This window comes from Notolepis coatsorum (genome assembly GCF_963971535.1).
Source record: "Notolepis coatsorum genome assembly, chromosome: 12".
Lineage (NCBI taxonomy): Eukaryota > Metazoa > Chordata > Actinopteri > Aulopiformes > Paralepididae > Notolepis > Notolepis coatsorum.
Window position 1 is genome coordinate 28410152 of NC_140176.1, and position 21592 is coordinate 28431743.

A 21592-nucleotide genomic window follows, 5' to 3' on the forward strand; every position below is an offset into this window, starting at 1 on the left:
CAGTGGGTGTGATACGTGGGTTACCTTTTGCCTTGACTATGCTATTCGCCAGAAATCTCAGGTTGGCTTCAATGTCGGTAGCTCTGGCTCCCCCATAACATTTGATCTCGGCTGGCTTGTCTAGCTCAATATGCCGTGTGATGGAGTCGCCAATCACAAGGACGGAACGACGGGGTTGCAGTGGAACCGGCTGCGTACTGGGACCGGAACCCGCAACACGTGTAAAATCATGTTGCGGAGCAGGTGCTGTTGAGGCCGAGGCCGAGCGGTTACACTGCCGCTCCGTAATGGGCGCAAAGGCCTTGTCCTGAGCACTAGCCATCTAGCCATCGCTCTGATCAATGTATGCTGTTGTACTAACAAATGCCGTTATTGACAATCAATTAATCATAAACGACCCCCCCCCTTTCATGCATGCATGATGGACATAATATACCGATCATATGCATTTGAATTTTTTATTGTAGCGTGTGTATAGGGAAGAAATGCCAATGGATTAACTATAATATGCGTCGCAGGTCATTACTAGCCTTCCAGGAATGACCCCAGACCACTCTAAAAACATACTTATATTCACCACGGTATAAAACGATAATGTATGGATGGAAAAATATTCCTTTTCCACATCTTGAACGATAGATACTCGATGTCAAATGGGCCATAGTATTGCATATATAGCTATAATATTTAAATAGTTATAGCCCTGCAAACAAGGTGAGCTACTCCATTGGTTTAATCAAGTCAAGTCAAGAGTTTTATTTGTCACGGCATACAAGTATACAGTGAAATGCGGGGGGTCTTGCCCGCAACGATTGTGCATAATACAATAATAAGAATCCAATAGGATGAGAATGCGACATTTGTGCAATCATACAAGTAATAAGAGTAAAGACATATCAGGTATATGTACATGAGTTTTACAAAAGCATGGTAAGACATGCTAGGTCCTGTGATAGTGCAATACACTGTTAGCTACGGATGAGGCACTGGGTCTTATGTACACTACTATACAATGCTATACTATACAATCTACAGTTATACTATGTGTCCTTATGCTAGCTTGCTATCCATCTGTTTACTATACAAGAACCACTCCCGTTCTTGTTTTTTTTTAAAGTGACCTTTCATTGTGTAAAGTGACCATAAGTGTGAGCGTGTGCAGCATGTGTGTGTGTGTGTGTTCATGTTAAAGTGACTGCTAGTGTGTGAGCGTATACAGTGTGTGTGTTGTGTGTGGAGAGTTCAGTGTTCAAGACTGATGGCCTGGGGGAAGAAGCTGAGCCGAAGTCTCTCTGTCCTAGTTGCTGGTGTTCGCAGGCGTTTGCCTGACCGCAGCAGCTTGAACAGGCTGTTGTTGGGGTGGTGAGGGTCTTTCATTATTCTGCAGGCTCTGGATTTGCACCTCTTGTTATATAAGACCTGCAGGGGTGGTAGTGCAATACCCGTAGTACGCTCAGCTGAGCGTACCACTCTCTGTAGGGCCTTCTTGTCCTGTGCCGTGCTGTTTCCATACCAGGCAGTGATGTTTCCAGTCAAGATGCTCTCTACAGCTCCGGAGTAGAAGGACTGGAGTATCTTCCCCGAGACTCTGAACTTCCTTAACTGTCTCAGGTGGTAGAGGCGATGCTTCGCCCTTCTTTACGACTGAGTCTATGTGTGTTGTCAATGTCAGATCCTTTGTGATGTGGACCCCCAGGTACTTGAAGCTGCTCACCCTGTCCACGGTAGCCCCGTTTATCCTCAGTGGTGTGTGTGTCCCCTGCTGTGTTCTCCTAAAATCCACGATCAGCTCCTTGGTTTTACCAATGTTCAGGAGCAGGCTGTTGTCCCGGCACCAGCGTTCCAGTACCTCAACCTCCTCCCGGTAGGCCTTCTCGTCATCAGAGATCAGCCCCACCACCACTGTGTCGTCCGCAAACTTCACTATGGAGTTGGAGCTGAACTTAGTGAATACAGCAGGGGGCTCAGGACACAGCCCTGGGGGGACCCGATACTCAGGGTGATGGTGTTGGAGGTCTGACCCCCCACCCTGACCGCCTGGGGCCTTTCACTCAGAAAGTCCAGTATCCAGGCACTCAGAGCGGAGCTCAGACTTGAACGCTGACATTTATGACATACACAACATAGGAGTAGTGGGGGAGAAGAAGAGGAATATTTTTAAATAGCAAGAATTATTGACTGGCAACTCTGTGCTCGTCAGACATGTTAATGTCATGTATGTTGTGTATGTCATAAATGTCGATATGAATTGAAAATGGGGGACCCTGATGTAAACAAGACAAACGTCTTTCTCTGGTCTGCATCCCCTTAACAATTGTGTGTATTGCGCCGTACTGTATTGTACCCATTCTGCAATCTGTTAAATAAAGTTTTCATTCATTCATTCATTTCTCCCCCACTACTCCTCCAACAGGTGTTTGTGCGACCATGTCGACCTGAACAATGGGGGATTAATAAGAACGAGCCGCCTCAGAGAGAGGATATCGCAGGCGGAAGACGGCCGCTGGAGCTGGACCGAGTCAGCGGCGCACAGAGCCGGCCGACGTCTATATTAATCCCAGCCGAAGAGTGCAAGAGCGCTTCCGCATTTTGCCCTGATTGGCCCCGGTAACGCCCTCCAAATGCGCATTTTCTTTTTCCCCGCTCAGACGCCGAAATGGAATACATGTATATTATCGCGACGCGGACCAGATTCACTCGCAACGCCATAACGTTATTTCCCTGTACATTGCAACGTTAACACAACGCAGCTGTCAACTGTACTTTACATATTATCCAAACGAGGACCACATAACGCCATAACGTTATTTCCCTTTACATTGTAACGTTAACACAACGCAGCTGTCAACTGTACTTTACATATTATCCAAATGAGGACCACATAACGCCATATCGTTATTTCACTGTACATTAACACAACGCAGCTGTCAACTGTACTTTCATAACGCCATAACGTTATTTAGCTGTACATTAAACGCAGCTGTCAACTGTACTTTGTAACGTTATGTTATTTCGGGCATTCATAACGTTATTTCGCGCGACTGTACATTGTAGCCCAGCTGTCAACTGTACATTGTAACGTGCAACTGTACTTTGTAACATTAACACAACGCAGCTGATTGATTGATTGATTGAAAAGTTTATTAACAGATTGCAGAATGGGTACAGTACAGTACAATTCAAAACATACAATTACCAAAGTAAACAAACCCTGGTCACACAATACAGCAATTACAATTAAAACTCATAGTTACATGTTGTCTAGTCAATGTAGTCCTTGTATCAAGAAGTCAATCAACCAGTCTCCTTAATTTCTTATTGTTTCTGGTGGTGGAGACTATACCCTGTGGTTTACATTTGGATCACTGATTGGGCCTTTTCTGCATAATTAAAATAATTGAAGACACATTACTTTGAAGGTGACTTTTTATTAATTCAGTACACTCACCAGAGGTCTGAACAGGAGAGACTGTTATAGCTAAATCAATTGTATAAATCTCAGATTAGCCTATTTTATAACCCCTCAACCTCAAACATTCCATTTGAACAACCTTTGAAATTCACATATTTGACATTCACATAGATGTACAGTATTTTCGCAATAAAACATACCCCATAATACGCCCATGAACAATAGAAACATGTACCGGATGGTCTCAGCCTTTCAGTTTAATGTTGCCATTACAACACCACAGCTGTTCCCTGTTTGGTAATGGTAAACACCTCAAATGCCCCACAAAGTCTGCTTTGTTCACCATCTACATACATCCGTTTCATCCACCATCATGTCTGACTGCAACACGGCTGTGGCATAATATCCATTCATGTCGATGGACGTACTGGTGAATAGCAGTAGCAGTGATCGCCTGATTGATTGATTGATTGATTGATTGATTGAAACGTTTATTAACAGATTGCAGAATGGGTACAGTACAGTACAGCTCAATACATACAATTGTTAAGGGGATGCAGACCAGAGAAAGACTTTCGTCTTGTTTACATCAGGGTCCCCCATTTTCAATTCATCATAACATATATGACATACATGACATACAGATAGACAGTACTGCTACATCTATACATTTATGACATATCAGATTTGCAAATACAGTACTGTTTGTGATACAAAAGTGTCCAGAAAAGGAGTGTATATACATTTGGCATAGAAACTGTACATTGGAGGAGGTTGGTTGGGTGGGGTGGGGTTGGGTGGGTTGGGTGAGGGCTGTACATTGGAGGTGGGGGGGGGGGGGTTGGGAAGGGGACACACACACATTTTACACTGTACATTGGAATATTGACAAAGCCTTACTTGGTCATTTACTGTACAACTAGGTTAGGACATTTGTAGGGGCCAGTTTCGAATTGCAGTCTCACGTAGGTGTTTTTGAAGGTGGGTAGTGATTCACATTCCTTTACAGCTTTAGGTAGGGCGTTCCACATTGATGTGGCATAATTGCGAAACGTGTTTAGTCCCTTGTTTGAGCCGAATCTGGGTTTTACATGATTTGTGGAGCTCCCTCTGGTGTTGTGATCGTGGTATTCACTGACCTTTGGGAAGTATTTTGACATGTACATGGGTACCTTGGTCGCGTAGTGTATCTTGTAGACCAGGCCCATTGCAAGTTGCTGTACTCTGTCGTCTACTCTAAGCCATCCTAGGTTGTCAAAGTGGGCAGGGGTGAGGTGGGTTCTAGGAGTCAGGTCAAGTAGTAGTCTGACTAGCTTGTTTTGAGATGTTTGTAATTTGTTTTTTAGTGCCTTTGAGGTGCTTTGGTACCATGAGGTGCAAGCATAGTCGTAGTACCCTTGAATGAGTGCTCCTGCTAGAGTCTTCAGGGTATTCTTGTTTACCAGAGAGGAGATCCGGTACAAGAATCGCGTTCGTTGGTTGACTTTTTTTATTACATTGGATGCCATTTTGTCACAGGAAAGATTAGCCTCTAGGATGGAACCCAGGTAGGTAATTTCATCTTTCCTTGTGATAATATTGTCACCCACTGTAACCGAGAAGCCGTCGGTCTTGCTGAGTTTGTTATTTGAACCGAAGAGAATGGACTCTGTTTTGCCCATGTGTAATGATAGTTTGTTGTCGGCGAGCCATATGCAGATTTTGCCTAGTTCCGAGCTGAGGGCTTTTTCAATCTGTAATTTGTTCTTGTCAGAGACCAGCAGGGCTGAGTTGTCCGCAAACAGGAACAAGTTGCAGTCACAAGCTGACGACATGTCATTTGCATAAATTAGGAATAGTAGCGGTCCTAGTATGCTTCCTTGTGGAACACCACAGCTCACTGTGAGGGGGGGGGATAGAGGCTGCCTGCTGCGTCCATCGCGTATATATATATACCGTATTAGCGCTTTAATATGGCGTGTTCTGTGATTAATGTGAACCCGGAAACTGAGCGCCGTTGTAGAAGGCATAGAGGCTGCCCGTCTCGCCGGAGCGTATCGCTGCACCGCGGCATTACGATGAATTGAAAATGGGGGACCCTGATGTAAACAAGACGAAAGTCTTTCTCTGGTCTGCATCCCCTTAACAATTGTGTGTATTGAGCTGTACTGTACTGTGCCCATTCTGCAATCTGTTAATAAAGTTTTCAATCAATCAATCAATCAATCAATCAATCAATCAAAGGAAGCGGGTCCGAGTTACGGATTATCGTGTTGACTCCTCGGATACCAGCGACACAGACGCCGCCGAAACGGACTAGATGCCAAGTCCAGGTAAGAGATACGGGCTATCATAAATTAGCACATGTGTGTGTGTGTCCCTATGCAGCTATCATGTGTGCGTGGCACATCGGTGTATTGAGAGCATTCTGTCCATGTGATTATGTATACGTTAGTTCGCCAACTAACGATATTATTCATCTGTATTAGATTCTTCATCGGATGATGAATTGGGCCTGGGCAGACGTTGCGGTCCTAACCACGGTGCGTTTCAGTGGTCTCATTTTGACGCACTTATCTCTTGAAAACTATGTCTATATTTATTTCCATATCGTGTGTATGTACATGCAATTCACTGTACTGTTTTAGACACCAGGCCTCAAATAAGAAAAATAACCACTAACGTACTGCAGGGGGAGGTTTATTTTTGTCATTTTAGAGGGTTATGTTGTCTGGTCAGAGCAGATATGAGTTAATTTAAATATATATTTATCTGCTCTGACCAGACACTCTCTCTCCCTCTCTGTCTGTCTCTCTCCCTCTCTGTCTGTCTCTATATATGTCTCTCTCTCTCCCTCTCTGTCTGTCTCTATCTCCCTATCCCTCTCTTCCTCTATCCCTCTCTTCCTCTGTCTGTCTCTATCTCCCTCTCTGTCTCTCTCTATCTGTGTCCCTCTCCCTCTGTCTGTCTGTCTCTCTCTCCCTCTGTCTCTCTCTGTTTCTCTGTCTCTCTCCCTGTCTGTCTGTCTCTCTCCCTCTCTGTCTCTCTATATGTGTCTCTCTCTCCCTCTCTGTCTGTCTCTCTCTGTCTCTATCTCCCTCTCTCTCTGTGTCTATCGCTCTCCCTCTGTCTCTCTCTGTTTCTCTGTCTCTCTCCCTGTCTCTCTCTATCTGTGTCTCTCTCCCTCTGTCTCTCTCTCCTTGTCTGTCTCTATCTGTGTCTCTCTCTCCCTATCCCTCTCTTCCTCTGTCTGTCTCTATATCCCTCTCCCTCCGTCTGTATCTGTGTCTCTCTCCCTCTGTCTGTCTGTCTCTCTCTGTGTCTGTGTCTCTCTTTCCCTATCTGTCTGTGTCTCTATCTCCCTCTCTCTCTCCCTCTCTGTTTCTCTGTATATATATATATATTTTTTATATACACCGTGGGAAGTGTGAAATGCAATTATCTGTGTCTTTAGAAGAAATACAGCTGACCATGATTTTGGGATCCTAGGTTCAGAGACCGATTCTCTGTCTGGCGGAGAGGGAGAGGGAACGCATGGAAGGCCAATTACTCCTACCTTTTTAGTTGAGAACTAATATATATCCATACTGTATTCATGTGTGTGTTTACTGTATCTATCTATCTATCTAGGTCGTCCTCGACGGGCCCTCCATCGGTGCTTCCAGTCATCCCGATCCTCCATGCATCTGGCTAGCTCGCCGGTGCATTCTGTTCCCGCATCTCTCCTGAGTACGTCCACCAGTGGTGCAGTCGTAATATGGGAAATGCCCAAACGCCACGTGCACGCACACGCGCATACATGTTCCCTCGGTTTACGCACAGAACAGATGATTATTATGCATAAATGTTTTAAATGTAATTGTAGTTACAATTTCTTTAATTGAATTAACTTAAACTAGAAAAGTAAATACAAAATAAATTAACAATGTAACTTAGAGTTAGTTTAGAAGGACAGTTTCCTTCAGCGACTCCCCGCCGGAGCTGGGCGGCTGCTCCGAGGACTCATTGACGCTGGTGGAGAGGCGGTAGTGGAGGAGAGGAGTCCGTTGTTATGCTATCGCCTATCGGTATCCTATTATTATGCAAAGTCTAGGTGATAAGTGCCGGCGCGACAAGTCCAGTGACAATGAACGCATTTTTGTGTGCGCGCGTGCACATCCGCGCGCACTTCTGCCTCAGTGACATACCTAAACGGCGTTTAACCGCGTTTGTGCACTACTGCATGCCTGACGTCCACGTAGGTAAATGTGGGACGTCCTCGTGATCGATTCCCGTGTGTTGGTTCCCACAGCACAAGTTTGCTGGTTGGCAGCTGATTGAAATTGATTGATTGATTGAAAACTTTATTAACAGATTGCTCTTAACAGCTCATGGTGTCTCTGGCAGTGACCTGCCAGCCTCATTCTCCTGACTGCCACTTTATCGCTCACCTTTAGCACCCCCCATACAAGTTTGCATTAGTGACATGCTCATCCCTGTTGATGTTGAGCACCACACGCATCATTCTTGTGTAGCACCCATCCCAGTGGCGGCTCGCCACTAGGGGCGCTCGGGCGCCGCCCCCCCTCAGGCCCTGCCCTGGTTATATGAGAGAAGAACAAGAAAAATTATTAAATAAATAATATAAACATGTTTAAAATGAATAATATTTACTCATTTTAAGTATGTTTGTGTTTCCAATGCACAATATAACGTTAATATATAAAATAAAAAATACTCGTTTTCCTGAACAGGAAGTGACTCACTTTTTTTTTTTTTGTATTTCTCGGCCCGGGCTAGACGCAATAGCGCTCTGAGTGCGTGTCACTGTTTGATCGCTGTATCCGTCGCAGCCAATCAGTGCGTAACGCGTTGTGCGTTGAAATATGACTATTATGTTGGAATCTGGGGGCGATTTGAAGCGGTCTAGGCAGCAGCGTCAAGAATTTCTGTAGCCGCATTTCGCGGAGACGCTCTCTGATTGGCCGACGTCAGTTTTTTTTCCCCGATTTTAGGTTTTCTAGGTAGAGATAGTTGTGTTGTTGTGAGTTGTTGTTGTCAGCTATTTGTCTTAGAGCGTGACTGCAAGTTCTTTCGACGGTTAAGCTTAGGCACTCTTTCAAAGTTGGTTAAGGTTAGAGTTTGTCTTAGAGCATGGCGATAGAACGCCATTCTCTCTCGCTCTCTCTCTCTCTCTCTCTCTCCCCCCCTCTCTTTCTCTCTTGCTCTCTCTCTCTCGCTCTCTCTCTCTCTCTCTCTCTCTCTCGCTCTCTCTCGCTCTCTCTCTCTCTCGCTCTCTCTCTCTCTCTCTCTCTAATTTCGCCGCGGGTGGAGCATAACCACTCAGACAATGAATGGTAACTTGTTTAAAATGACAATATATACATATGTGTTTCTTATTGAATCGATCTGAGAGAGAGAGAGAGAGAGGGAGAGAGATAGAGAGGGAGAGAGAGGGAGAGAGAGAGAGAGAGAGAGTGAGAGAGAGAGAGAGAGAGAGAGAGAGAGAGAGAGAGCTGTGCGTGTTTGTGTTGGGCTATTGGAAACGTGGTTGCATTTGACTGACTGTGATCATATATTGATCGATGGCAATGGTGATAATATTCGCCAATGCGTGCCTTGTACATGTTTGCAAAATGTTTGGTATAGCGCCCCTAGTGGAGAAGAATCCAGCAGCCGCCACTGACCCATCCAAGGACTTCTGCAGGGTGGGCTTCAAGATCCAGCATTCACTGCCATACAAAAGGACAGACTCAACTGTTGCATGAAAAAAGTTTAGCTTGATTTGACGGGGGAAGTTGGATTTCCACACACTGGTCATGCCGTTCAGAGCCCTCCACGCAAGCGCCTTCCTCCCTTTAAGGTCTTGCTCGGACGAGTTGACCCACGAGCCCAGGTATTTGAAATCACCGACTTCCTTTAGAGCAGAGCCTCCTGTTGTCCTTAGAGGTCACATACACTGTAGGTGTAGATATTTGTGTAAATTGTGCGGATGTGGCATTGTGACAATAAAACTGACTGAATTGGATCGGACTCTGGTGCGGTACCGGGCAGAAGGAGCAGGTCAACTACTCCAACCAATATAGGTGAGAACAAATGCTACATAATAATACATAATGCTATATATATCATGTAAATAAAAGGACAATAAATCTAATATAATGTATATATTTGTTACCTTCCTGTGATTCCAGAACCAGAGGGGACAGATGTTCCACAACCAGAGGTGGGGACGGCACACTCGAGCCAGAGTAGGCCTGCCGCGATAAGCAATAAATCGATTAATCGGCGCAATAATTAAAATGAATGCAATGATTTTGACGGGCGCGATTAATTGCTATTTGCGCGTTTGTTTTAATGAGGCGGAACCAGTACCTCTTGTCAGTCACTCTCCGTGTGGGGGGCCGCTGGCCTTACTACAGAGTACAGCACGGGAGCTCCGTGGGGCACTAGCAACACCACATAGCTTAACAACATTTCTCAATAGTGTTGCTCCTTTTAACCAAGTAGCGTTCTTTGTAGTGTAGCTATTTTTAGACCCAAGTAGTTACTCGCTACTGCCCGGAGAAACTGGACTGCTAAATAAAGATTAAAGATCTAGCGTTGATGCTATTCAATGCTAAGTATCAACATTAGCTAAATAGCTAACAAACTAAATACAACGTATAGCATAGCTACAACACAGAATAACGTTAATACAATTACATGCATCATTGTTTACAATGAACGGGTGGGGCTAGTCAAAGGACTGGACACAGGGACAAGTTAAACATGAATTAATTTATTATAACAGGTCGTTTCGAGTCGTGCCTACGCACCACAGGGCTACTATTCTATTATATACGGCTTTGACGCTTCCTCCTCATCGTTGATTGCCTGTAGTAGCTGCATCTAATGTTAGTAGCTAACGTTACAACTAACCTAAAGTTAGTTGTTCTCCAACAATCTCAACATTTGTTTTATCATTAGCTCAAAAACACAGAACCGGACGAGACAAGTTGGCCGCTCATAGGTGCTGCTCAGAGCCGTAGAGAGAGAGAGTTGCGACACGCTTTGATCTCGCCGACAGGATATCACGTGGTTCACGTAGCTACCTTTAGTTCCACTTTGTTTTTGCACTGAGCACTGTACTTGATTTCAGCGGGACAGAACGGCAGAACTACTACTGTTACAGCAATTTTTGGTACTTATTAACACAATGTGCATTGATCACTGTTGCGTTATATCATTTACATGTCTGCTACTTTAATATTTACATTATATTACTTTATATCACTAGGCAATGACGGCAATTTCGAACGTTACTATAGCTACTGATGACTATTCTTTTACATTAGCCATATCACGGCAGTTGTTAAACACTCAAGCATAATTGTATTAATCAGCCCACATTACAGTTATATGTTGACAACACTTTATATTCAATATATATAATAGCATTTCAGGGGAGTGGCAGAGAGACAGCATTAGTCAGTTTTTCTGTGGACTGTCCCATAACCTATAGGATAAGTTACAAAAAATATTATTTGCATAGGCTAACGTTACATACTGTAACATTTACAGTATGTATGCATTCATATTTTTCTTGTGCTTCTATGGTCATAAATACACACATCTTAATGCTATCTATAAGACATTCATACATGCACAAAGTGAATATGGAAATGCAGTGAATATCATACCTCAAGCTGTTTACTCTGCATTTCTTAGCATTTACATTTCATACTGTAACCATTGATACTACTCAATTAAGCCAAGAAAGAAGTTTGGCCAACAGTACAAAATATACAAAGCAACCAAATGCATTCCACACATTTTTTATTATTATAGGCCTATAATATGTCCATGTAGAGATCCAGTCTTCCACTCCTGTTGTTTGTAGTGCTAGGGCCTTTCTGTCACTTCTTCTTCTTCTTCTTCTTTCGTGTAACGTCAGAGGTCCAACTCCGTATCTTGTAGCCATGCCCTTAACTCTGGTCCCACATCAAAGAGGCTGGCTTCCGAGGGTGGTTTGTATAGGGGGCAGATGGTCAGGATGTGGTCAACAGTCTGCTCAGGGTCTCCACACTTACATGTTTTAGAGGGTTTAGTTCACCCACCAGTTTCTGCTGTGGGAAACTTGGTATTTTAGTATACATATTTTGCTTGCTTAATCATAACATCTAACTTTTATAGATCAACATCTTACCATGGTTGGCTTGCAGCATTTGGACACAGACAGGAGAAGAAAAAGGTCAGGCCAGCTTGACTTAGATATGACATGTCCAAGTAAATCACATCATGTTCTTTTTCTCGTTGTCTTCATATCAATCTTGTGACAGATACGACAAAACCCATAATCTCACCTTTGTTTACCTTTCTTGTCATTATCTCGTTATTAATTTGTCATCTTAATTTGTCAAATTTTAAACTGTGCATAATCTTTCTATGGCCATAGAAACAGATAATAAACTATTCTATTTTTGAAACAATTTGACTCATCTGAATTTCTACAGTTTCACTGTTTGACTCATTTAAAATATTAAAATAACAGGTTCAATGTGTCCGGGTTCTTTGCAACAAGTGCTGGCCTGAAATTCATGGTGGAGCAGGAACAACGACCTCCATCTTACCAGACAACAGCATGGCTCCTGGAATGAATGAATGAAAACTTTATTTAACAGGTTGCAGAATGGGTACAATACAGTACGGCTCAATACACACAATTGTTAAGGGGATGCAGACCAGAGAAAGACGTTTGTCTTGTTTACATTTTTATTTTTAAAATTGCGCTCACCACCTACAAGGCTTTAAAGGGTGAAGCCCCAAGCTACATTGCTGAGCTTATAACTCCTTACTGCCCTAATAGGGCTCTCCGCTCCTCCGACCAAGGAGAGCTCGTCGTCCCCCGGACCAAACTGAAAACCAAGGGTGACCGGGCTTTTTCAGTCGTAGCACCCAAGCTATGGATCTTGCGTGGAGGGCTCTAAACGGCATGACCAGTGTGTGGAAATCCAACCTCCCCCGTCAAATCAAGCTCAACTTCTTTCATGCAACAGTTGAGTCTGTCCTTTTGTATGGCAGTGAATGCTGGACCTTGAAGCCCACCCTGCAGAAGTCCTTGGATGGGTGCTACACCAGAATGATGCGTGTGGTGCTCAACATCAACAGGGATGAGCATGTCACTAATGCAAACTTGTATGGGGGGGTGCTAAAGGTGAGCGATAAAGTGGCAGTCAGGAGAATGAGGCTGGCAGGTCACTGCCAGAGACACCATGAGATGCCAACCAGCAAACTTGTGCTGTGGGAACCAACACACAGGCATCGATCACGAGGACGTCCCACATTAACCTACGTGGACGTACTCAGGAGAGATGCGGGAACAGAAAGCACCGGCGAGCTAGCCAGATGCATGGAGGATCGGGATGACTGGAAGCACCGATGGAGGGCCTGTCCGAGGACGACCTAGATAGATATGGAATCAGCTACCTTATGAAATCAGGTCTGCTGTTAGTGTGGAGTCTTTTAAACAAGGTCTACAAACCTTTTTATACAGTGAGGCTTTTAATTGATCATGTATGTGGTATAACATGTGTGTATGTGTGATTGTATTTTAATTCATTTATTTTTTAAGTATTCTACAATCTTGTATGTGATGTAACATGTGTGGTTATTCTATTCTGATTAACCTTTTACTGCCTGTAAAGCACTTTGTGATTTTAATCTGGAAAAGCGCTATATAAATAAAATGTACCTTACCTTACATCAGGGTCCCCCATTTTCAATTCATATTGACATTTATGACATACACAACATACATGACATTTATGGCATAGGGACATACAGGTATTTAGTACTGATACATTTGTGACATAAACGGTATTCAAATATACAGTACTGTTACCCATAGATCCTGACAGAGTATATACATATGATGGGGAGGGGACTGTACATTAGGAGTGGGTTGGTGTGAGAGAAATATACATACGGTGGGGAGGAGACTGTACATTTCTACTAATAATATACAACCTACATATCTACTAATAATATACAAACTACATTACTACTAATAATAATCAACCTCACAACTCCAAATGACTGGGACATGTCTCTCATTAGAGTCAAGACCACGAGAGGAGAGCCAGACAGGTCTGTATCCACTGTGTTATTGTCTATATATTATATTATGTAACCTTACTGTACCTTATATGAAGACCATCTATCTAGTATCATGTGTTATTATCTATATATTATAACCTTACTGTACCTTATATGAAGACCAGTCTATCTAGTGTCATGTGTTAGTCATATTATAACCTTACTGTACCTTATACGAAGACCAGTCTATCTCGTGTTGCTCACTTTAACAATAAATCTAATAAACAATGATAAACTAATGAACACCAATAACTGCAAATAATTTGGTAAATATAACGTTAGGCCAGCCAACGTCAGTATGGTAACGTTCTAACTGCATTTAGAATCTTAACAAGCTATTAACTTAGGATCAACATTTGCTAATGCGTTAAAATTTACAAAGTAAGTAAAGTAAAGTAAACTTACCAGCGAGTGCCGCCTCGGCAACAATGAAAATGCATGGCGTTGAGCTGAGACTTGAACTACGTACTGAGGCGCTTTACTTCCGCATTCCACGATAACAACACAGTCCTATGGGAGTGTCTTAACTCTCTCTCTCTACGGCACTGGTGCTGCTAGGATAATAACAACAATACTTCCGCTCCGGTCGGTGGGTGGGTTTCAAAATAAAAGTCTAAAACACCGGAAAAGACGTTTATTTTGTACAGCGTTTTCCTCCACGAGTACTCGAGTACATCATGTGATCAATCGATCTGGATTATTTTTGCCCATCCCTAGTTTATCCTGTGCTGAAGTCTCCATTCCAATAGATAGTATATATTTTGGTGTTTATTTGATTATTGTTTCACTGCCTTTTTATTTATTACGTTTCCACAGTTTTTTCCTCATACTGTATTAACATTTTGTACATGGTACCGCAATGTACATGTTAAAAGGATGACACAAAAAGCCAGACAGAGGGCTTGTTTCCAGTTTCAGTTTGTTTTATAATAAACAATCAAACTGAGCATTTTTTTATTTAGGATATTTAAAATGTCTTCCAATGTTAAATAAAGGTTTATTGCACTTTGAAACGGTTTCCTTGCATTATTATGCTATTATTATATTAGTAAAAAAAGGAGGATGCTGCGGCACTGGTGTCTGACCGGCCTGCGGACTTCATAGGTCTGCTCCTCACTGAGGAGTTCCTCAGCATGATTGTAGCGGAGACCAACCTCTACGCTGAGCAGTCCATTGCCCTGCTGGATCCCAACCTAACGAGCAGCCCATGTCTGTGGAGGAGCTCAGGTGGTTCTTTGGCCTCTTCTTTTTAACCGGTGTCATCAAGAAGCCTGCTATGACCATGTATTGGTCCACGGACCCATTAGTTTCAACACCGTTTTTCTCTACCACAATGCCCAGGAACAGATTTTAATTAATCTGGCGCTTCCTCCACTTCGCTGACATCGATGCGCGAGACAAACTGTACAAGGTACGCCCTGTACTGGACCATGTGATGTCGTGGTTTGGAGAGCTTTACCAGCCCAGCTGTGACATCGCCATCGATGAGGGGATGCTGGCATGGCGTGGACACCTAACATTCAGGGTCTACAACCCCAACAAGCTAACCAGGTATGGCATAAAATCGTACTTCCTGTGCGACTCAAAAACGGGCTACTGTTTTTCGATGCAGCCATATTGTGGGGAGGCGGGGAGCCTGAAATTCTAAATAATCCATCTTTGTATGATAGAGAGAAACATGCGGATGTGTACTTCGCCGTACCATGTGTACCACTCTGATAGATAGTACATAGTATTAGTAGTATATAGTATAGTGTAGTAAATATCTCACCATCAAGGTTATAATGCAGTTATGCTAGCTGAGTGTATATAGTATAGTATAGTAAATATCTCACCATCAAGGTTATAATACACTGTGAATAGTTTCACAGTAGCATAGTGGGTAGTTGTACTGTTTTCTGTACCAGACAAATGCGTTGCACAGATATATTTGGGCCAGTTGTTTTGATTATCTTTTTCCCCCTCCTTCTTTTTCCGATTTTTCTCCCATCCCACTGTTAGTCGCTATGCCAATTCACTTCAGGTGCAGGGCAGCGAGGGGCTCGGAGAGTCACACACAGCTAGTGGCAGGCAGAGAGCCTTGCTACTACTAGCCGAGGAGTGATGAATGAAAATGTATCTGTTTCACCTAACACTATTGCTCCGTGATCATAGCCATCCATCTCTAAAGCGAACCACTATTTGTAAAAGCTACAACCACGTTACCATATTTGTAATAATGTAAATCATTGTGTCGTTGTACATACTGTGTATACACCGTTAGAAACTAACGTAGCTTAGCTTAGCTTGGTAGCTATTGTGCTAACAACATGCCCCGACGTCTAGCTTGTTAGCCGGCATGAATGCCCGATTTAAAATGGTTCTCTCCTCTTTGTATACCTTTGTCCTCACAAGTATTCTGCCAGGGAACTTATGGACACGACAATAGTAGTAGTTATAAGGTGTTTGATCATTGTGTCGTTGTACATATTGTGTATACACCGTTAGAAGCTAACGTAGCTTAGCTTAGCTTGGTAGCTATTGTGCTAACAAGATGCCCCGACGTCTAGCTTGTTAGCCGGCATGAATGCCCGATTTAAAATGGTTCTCTCCTCTTTGTATACCTTTGTCCTCACAAGTATTCTGCCAGGGAACTTATGGACACGACAATAGTAGTAGTTATAAGGTGTTTGATCATTGTGTCGTTGTACATATTGTGTATACACCGTTAGAAGCTAACGTAGCTTAGCTTGGTAGCTATTGTGCTAACAACATGCCCCGACGTCTAGCTTGTTAGCCGGCATGAATGCCCGATTTAAAATGGTTCTCTCCTCTTTGTATACCTTTGTCCTCACAAGTATTTTGCCAGGGAACTTATGGACACGACAATAGTAGTAGTTATAAGGTGTTTGATCATTGTGTCGTTGTACATATTGTGTATACACCGTTAGAAGCTAACGTAGCTTAGCTTAGCTTGGTAGCTATTGTGCTAACAAGATGCCCCGACGTCTAGCTTGTTAGCCGGCATGAATGCCCGATTTAAAATGGTTCTCTCCTCTTTGTATACCTTTGTCCTCACAAGTATTCTGCCAGGGAACTTATGGACACGACAATAGTAGTAGTTATAAGGTGTTTGATCATTGTGTCGTTGTACATATTGTGTATACACCGTTAGAAGCTAATGTAGCTTAGCTTAGCTTGGTAGCTATTGTGCTAACAAGATGCCCCGACGTCTAGCTTGTTAGCCGGCATGAATGCCCGATTTAAAATGGTTCTCTCCTCTTTGTATACCTTTGTCCTCACAAGTATTCTGCCAGGGAACTTATGGACACGACAATAGTAGTAGTTATAAGGTGTTTGATCATTGTGTTGTTGTACATATTGTGTATACACCGTTAGAAGCTAACGTAGCTTAGCTTGGTAGCTATTGTGCTAACAACATGCCCCGACGTCTAGCTTGTTAGCCGGCATGAATGCCCGATTTAAAATGGTTCTCTCCTCTTTGTATACCTTTGTCCTCACAAGTATTCTGCCAGGGAACTTATGGACACGACAATAGTAGTAGTTATAAGGTGTTTGAGCTTGTAACGTTAGTTAGCTCATAGCTGCTACCATGATAGCTAACTGACTGTGATGCACCGAGTGGGCTACTATTGATCAACATGCAGCGACGTGTAGCTTGCATGATGCGTGTGCAGTGCTTTGCCTGCCCCACAGGTCTGAGAAGAGGACCTGCACATGATTTTACTCATTCCCCAAACTCCTCTACATGCCCCGATCTAAAATGGTTCACGACAGTAGACATAATGCTAACGTTAGCCAGCGCCATATATCCAGTAGTACTATGACCCGGACGGGCATAAGTTGCCTGAAGTGACATCACGGCCGTGCTAGCGTCTGATAAGCTTTTAGATTTGCTTGTGCATGTTATTCGTGCGTGGACCTTTTTAACCCTTTCTGAGTGGCATTTCCGGCGTCAAATGAAAAAAAAAAATTAGATACCAATGATGTAAACTACTCATAATTGCAGAGTAGGGTTTAACATTGCAAGTTGGCCTTTAACATACCGTTGTATACGTTCGGTACACACTAGAGCCGTTCGGTACGGTACACACTGAAACTGTTCGGTTCGGATACGTGTACTTTTACACCCCTAATACATAACGGAAGGTATCGTGAAGCGCAGTCACAAAGGGCTGGGGTGAGTAGCAGTGCTATGGGTTAAACTCACTCTCATCCTCAAAAGACAGATAGACACGTTACAAAGAAGTGAACTGCTGCCGTCAGGCAAGCGATACAGGAGTCTCAAGGCGAGCACAGAAAGACTCAGAAGTAGCTTCTATCCCCAGGCCATCAGGCTGCTAAACGAACAATGAATGAACACTACACAACAACAACCACCAAACACACATAGCACACACATCCACACGCACACACTCACTTTAAACAAACACACTGTAGCACCCACTACACACACTTTATAGCACACACCCACTTTAAACAAACACACTGTAACACCCACTCCCCACACTTTATATTTATGGATGAAGGATTGCACTACAACTCGTACACCTTACTGTAAATTGTACCTAAAATTGTACCTCATCCCATTTCTGCTTTGCACTAGATAGTACTGTACACTAGTACACTGCATAGTTGTGTATTGTATATTATATGGTAACTCAGAACATTGTACATATGTCTATACCGAACAACTGTGACCTCATTTTCTTCTTCTAAATTCATGCTATATTATGTTATTATGTTATTTGATACTATCTTGTCTAGCACAGTCTCTGGAGCGTAACAGTAAGAAGCATTTTGTATGAAAGTATTCTGTACTTCTGTATGACAACTATTAAAGAACTTGAGAACTTGAACTTGAACTTGGTATAGTGGTCTGTGCTGTTGCACGCGGCGTGGGATTGAAGTTTGAGGTGACGTTGTCACAACCGTTACACATATATACTGTACAGTCACGGTTTTCTAATGCACAGAAACTGGTACTTTTATAAAGTATTATCAGTGTATACTGTACTGTGAATGTTACTGTCATACTTTTCTAATGCACAGAAACAATGGTTGATGGCAGTCACCCAGTTTATACTTTTATAAAGTCTTATGTGTATACTGTGCTCAGTGCTGTAAATGTCACGGTTTTCTAATGCACAAACAATGGTTGGTTCCGACGGCTGATTTGCACATATTGTGCATCTTCTGAAGAAAAAATATTTTTTTTCACTTAATCAAAGTTTCAAGTTTTCTGCATTATAAAGTATTCTGTATTTTATAATAAAGTTTTCTGTATGATTCTAGACCTACACCAGTAATTGTGTTATAACTTACTTGTTCGTTAGCGCCAGGCCCCATGGTGGTTGATAATATAGCAGTTTCACCTGGCAATACTACCTGATAAATAGAAGATATTTCCTACCTACCTATACAGAATACTTTATGAATGTTTTTTATATCATGTATGGACAAATCCATTATTGGAATACAGGTAGGTACAGAGCAAACACAGTCTTACAACACAGGAGCAGAGTATAAACGGTACAGGAATGAGAAACAGTCTAAATGGGTTATAACATTTTAGTTTATTTCATGCACCCCCCCATGTTGATAACGGAACAATACCTTGGTGGTCATGTTACCTATGATCTGTAATACCTGATCGATACAATATCTACTAACCTGATCAATACACGATATTCCTACTTGATCGATATAATAGCTTTACTGCATTCAGAGGAACACTTGTCTTGTCATGACCTGAAAATGTGTCTCGGGCGAGCAAAGAACATGATTTGCGCATAGCACAGAAAACGGTCCATAACTCTGTTTCTATGAAATTTGCCTGGATTTCAGTCAATGTTTACAATGTTTAGCTTGGAATTGTGAACGAACGAAAGTATGTAGAAACAAACCGTTTCTTACATATTGTACAGCAAATAGATTTTGTCAAATGAGCTGAACCATTTCCCCATAGCTATAATATAGAATATAGAAATAGCTCCGCAAAGATCATGAAATATCGCAAAAACAGTCCCAAAACGCTGGCAATTCCACAACACTCAGCAATATCCGCGTGGCGGTTATTGTGTTAAGGCTTCTCTCCTGTATGAATGTGCTGATGTTTCTTTAAGCCTCCAGAGTTACTGAAGCTCTTCTCACACTGGTCACAGTGGAAAGGCTTCTCTACTGTATGAATAAGCTGGTGTTTCTTTAAGACTCCAGATTGACTGAAGCTCTTCTCACACTGGTCACATTTATAGGGCTTCTCTCCTGTATGAATGCGCTGGTGATTCGTTAAGCTGCCAGAGTTTCTGAAGCTCTTCTCACACTTGTCACAGTGGTAGGGCTTCACTCCTGTATGACTACGCTGGTGAACCTTTAAGCTGCCAGGGTTTCTGAAGCTCTTCTCACACTGGTCACAGTGGTAGGGCTTCTCTCCTGTATGAATGCGCTGGTGTTTGTCTAATTCTCCAGAGTAACTGAAGCTCTTCTCACACTGGTCACAGGGGTATGGCTTCTCTCCTGTATGCATACGCTGATGTTTCTTTAAGCCTCCAGAGTTAATGAAGCCCTTCTCACAGAAGTCACAGTGAAAAGGCTTCTCTCCTGTATGAATACGCTGGTGTTGCTTTAAGCCTCCAGATTCACTGAAGCTCTTCTCACACTGGTCACAGTGGTAGGGCTTCTCTCCTGTATGAATGCGCTGGTGATTCTTTAAGCTGTCATATCTACTGAAGCTCTTCTCACACTGGTCACAGGAGTAGGGCTTCTCTCCAGTATGACTGCGCTGGTGAATCTTTAAGCTGTCATATCTACTGAAGCTCTTCTCACACTGGTCACAGCAGTGAGGCCTTGACTCATTCATATCTCTGCTTGTTGTTGGGGAGCAATGCAGCAATTGTACCTGGAGAAGAGAGAAGTACATCAATTAAGAGTTCAGATTTTGTGTGTTTTGTATTCAGTCACCACAGAAATCCTTTCCTCGGATAGTAATTTCCTATATACTGAATCTGTTACGTCATTCTCCTCAGAGTCCAGGTCTTGTGACCTCGTCAATCGGCATGCAAGCCCCCCTTCCTATTTGGTAACGATATTGCAACAACCAAGTGTTCGTAAGTTTTTCACAGATTATGTTTTTCCACAGCAATGTGTTTTTGCTGTGTTTTTCACAGATTATGTTTTTCCACAGTAATGTGATTTTCCACAGCAATGTGTTTTTCACAGCAATGTGTTTTTCCACAGCAATGTGTTTTTCACAGATTGTGTGTATCTCAGTATTGGAATAGTATATTCTGAAATATACCTATACCAGTAACATGGTGCGAGTGGAGCTAGACTGGCTGTGGTGTCAGAGTGGAGGAGCCTTGCCAAGCTCCATGCCATCATGGACAACCCCTCCCACCCACTATACACGGACTTGGCTGATAGAAGGAGCACATTCAGTGTTAGACTAAGACTCCCAAGATGCAACACTGAACGGCACAGGAAGTCCTTCATTCCAACAGCCATCAGACTATACAACGCATCACTGTGCCTCACTGAGCACAGAGTGACAGTACAAAATCTTCCTGGACTTTTTTACTTTACATAAACTTAAATAATTTTATTACTGTACATTTACTGTAAATCTTTGGCTGTATATTTTTGAATGTATATACATATTTTAGAATGTATATCCCAGACTAGGGCTGGGCGATATGTCCAAAAATGATATCACAATATCGAATCACTCGATATCTATACAAAAAAATTAGATATCTATAATATCGATATCTATAATTATCAATATTGTTATAAGTATTACATTTTTTAACTACATATGTATGTTTATTTTGCAGCAATTCTTTGTCGTTGCCGCCATTTTTTGAGTTATAGCCCCTCACACTACAGTTCTCAGGCTGCAGCTGGTTTGAAAGCGAAAGTAAACGGGCTTCTCTGCTGGCTGTGGCTCCAGGGGAGTTGAATAGTTCTGGCTCTGCTGGTTTCTTTTCCATCTTTTGGCGCTTTTTTGGTAGACAAACCACTACCGTGACTCGCGACCAGGCCACGTGAGCGGATCGGCGCGGCCGAGAAATCCGCTCTTCGCTCTTT

The 21592-nt window shown here is 42.7% G+C and overlaps 1 long non-coding RNA gene across 1 annotated transcript in view; it reads right to left on the reverse strand.

The window, feature by feature from the left end:
- Positions 1–20118: 20118 nt before the first annotated feature.
- LOC311238173 overlaps positions 20119–21592 on the reverse strand; it is a 42217-nt gene continuing 40743 nt past the window's right edge. The window contains exon 4 of the long non-coding RNA XR_014620327.1: positions 20119–20405. This is a non-coding gene — a long non-coding RNA (uncharacterized lncRNA). The remainder of the gene's footprint in view (positions 20406–21592) is intronic.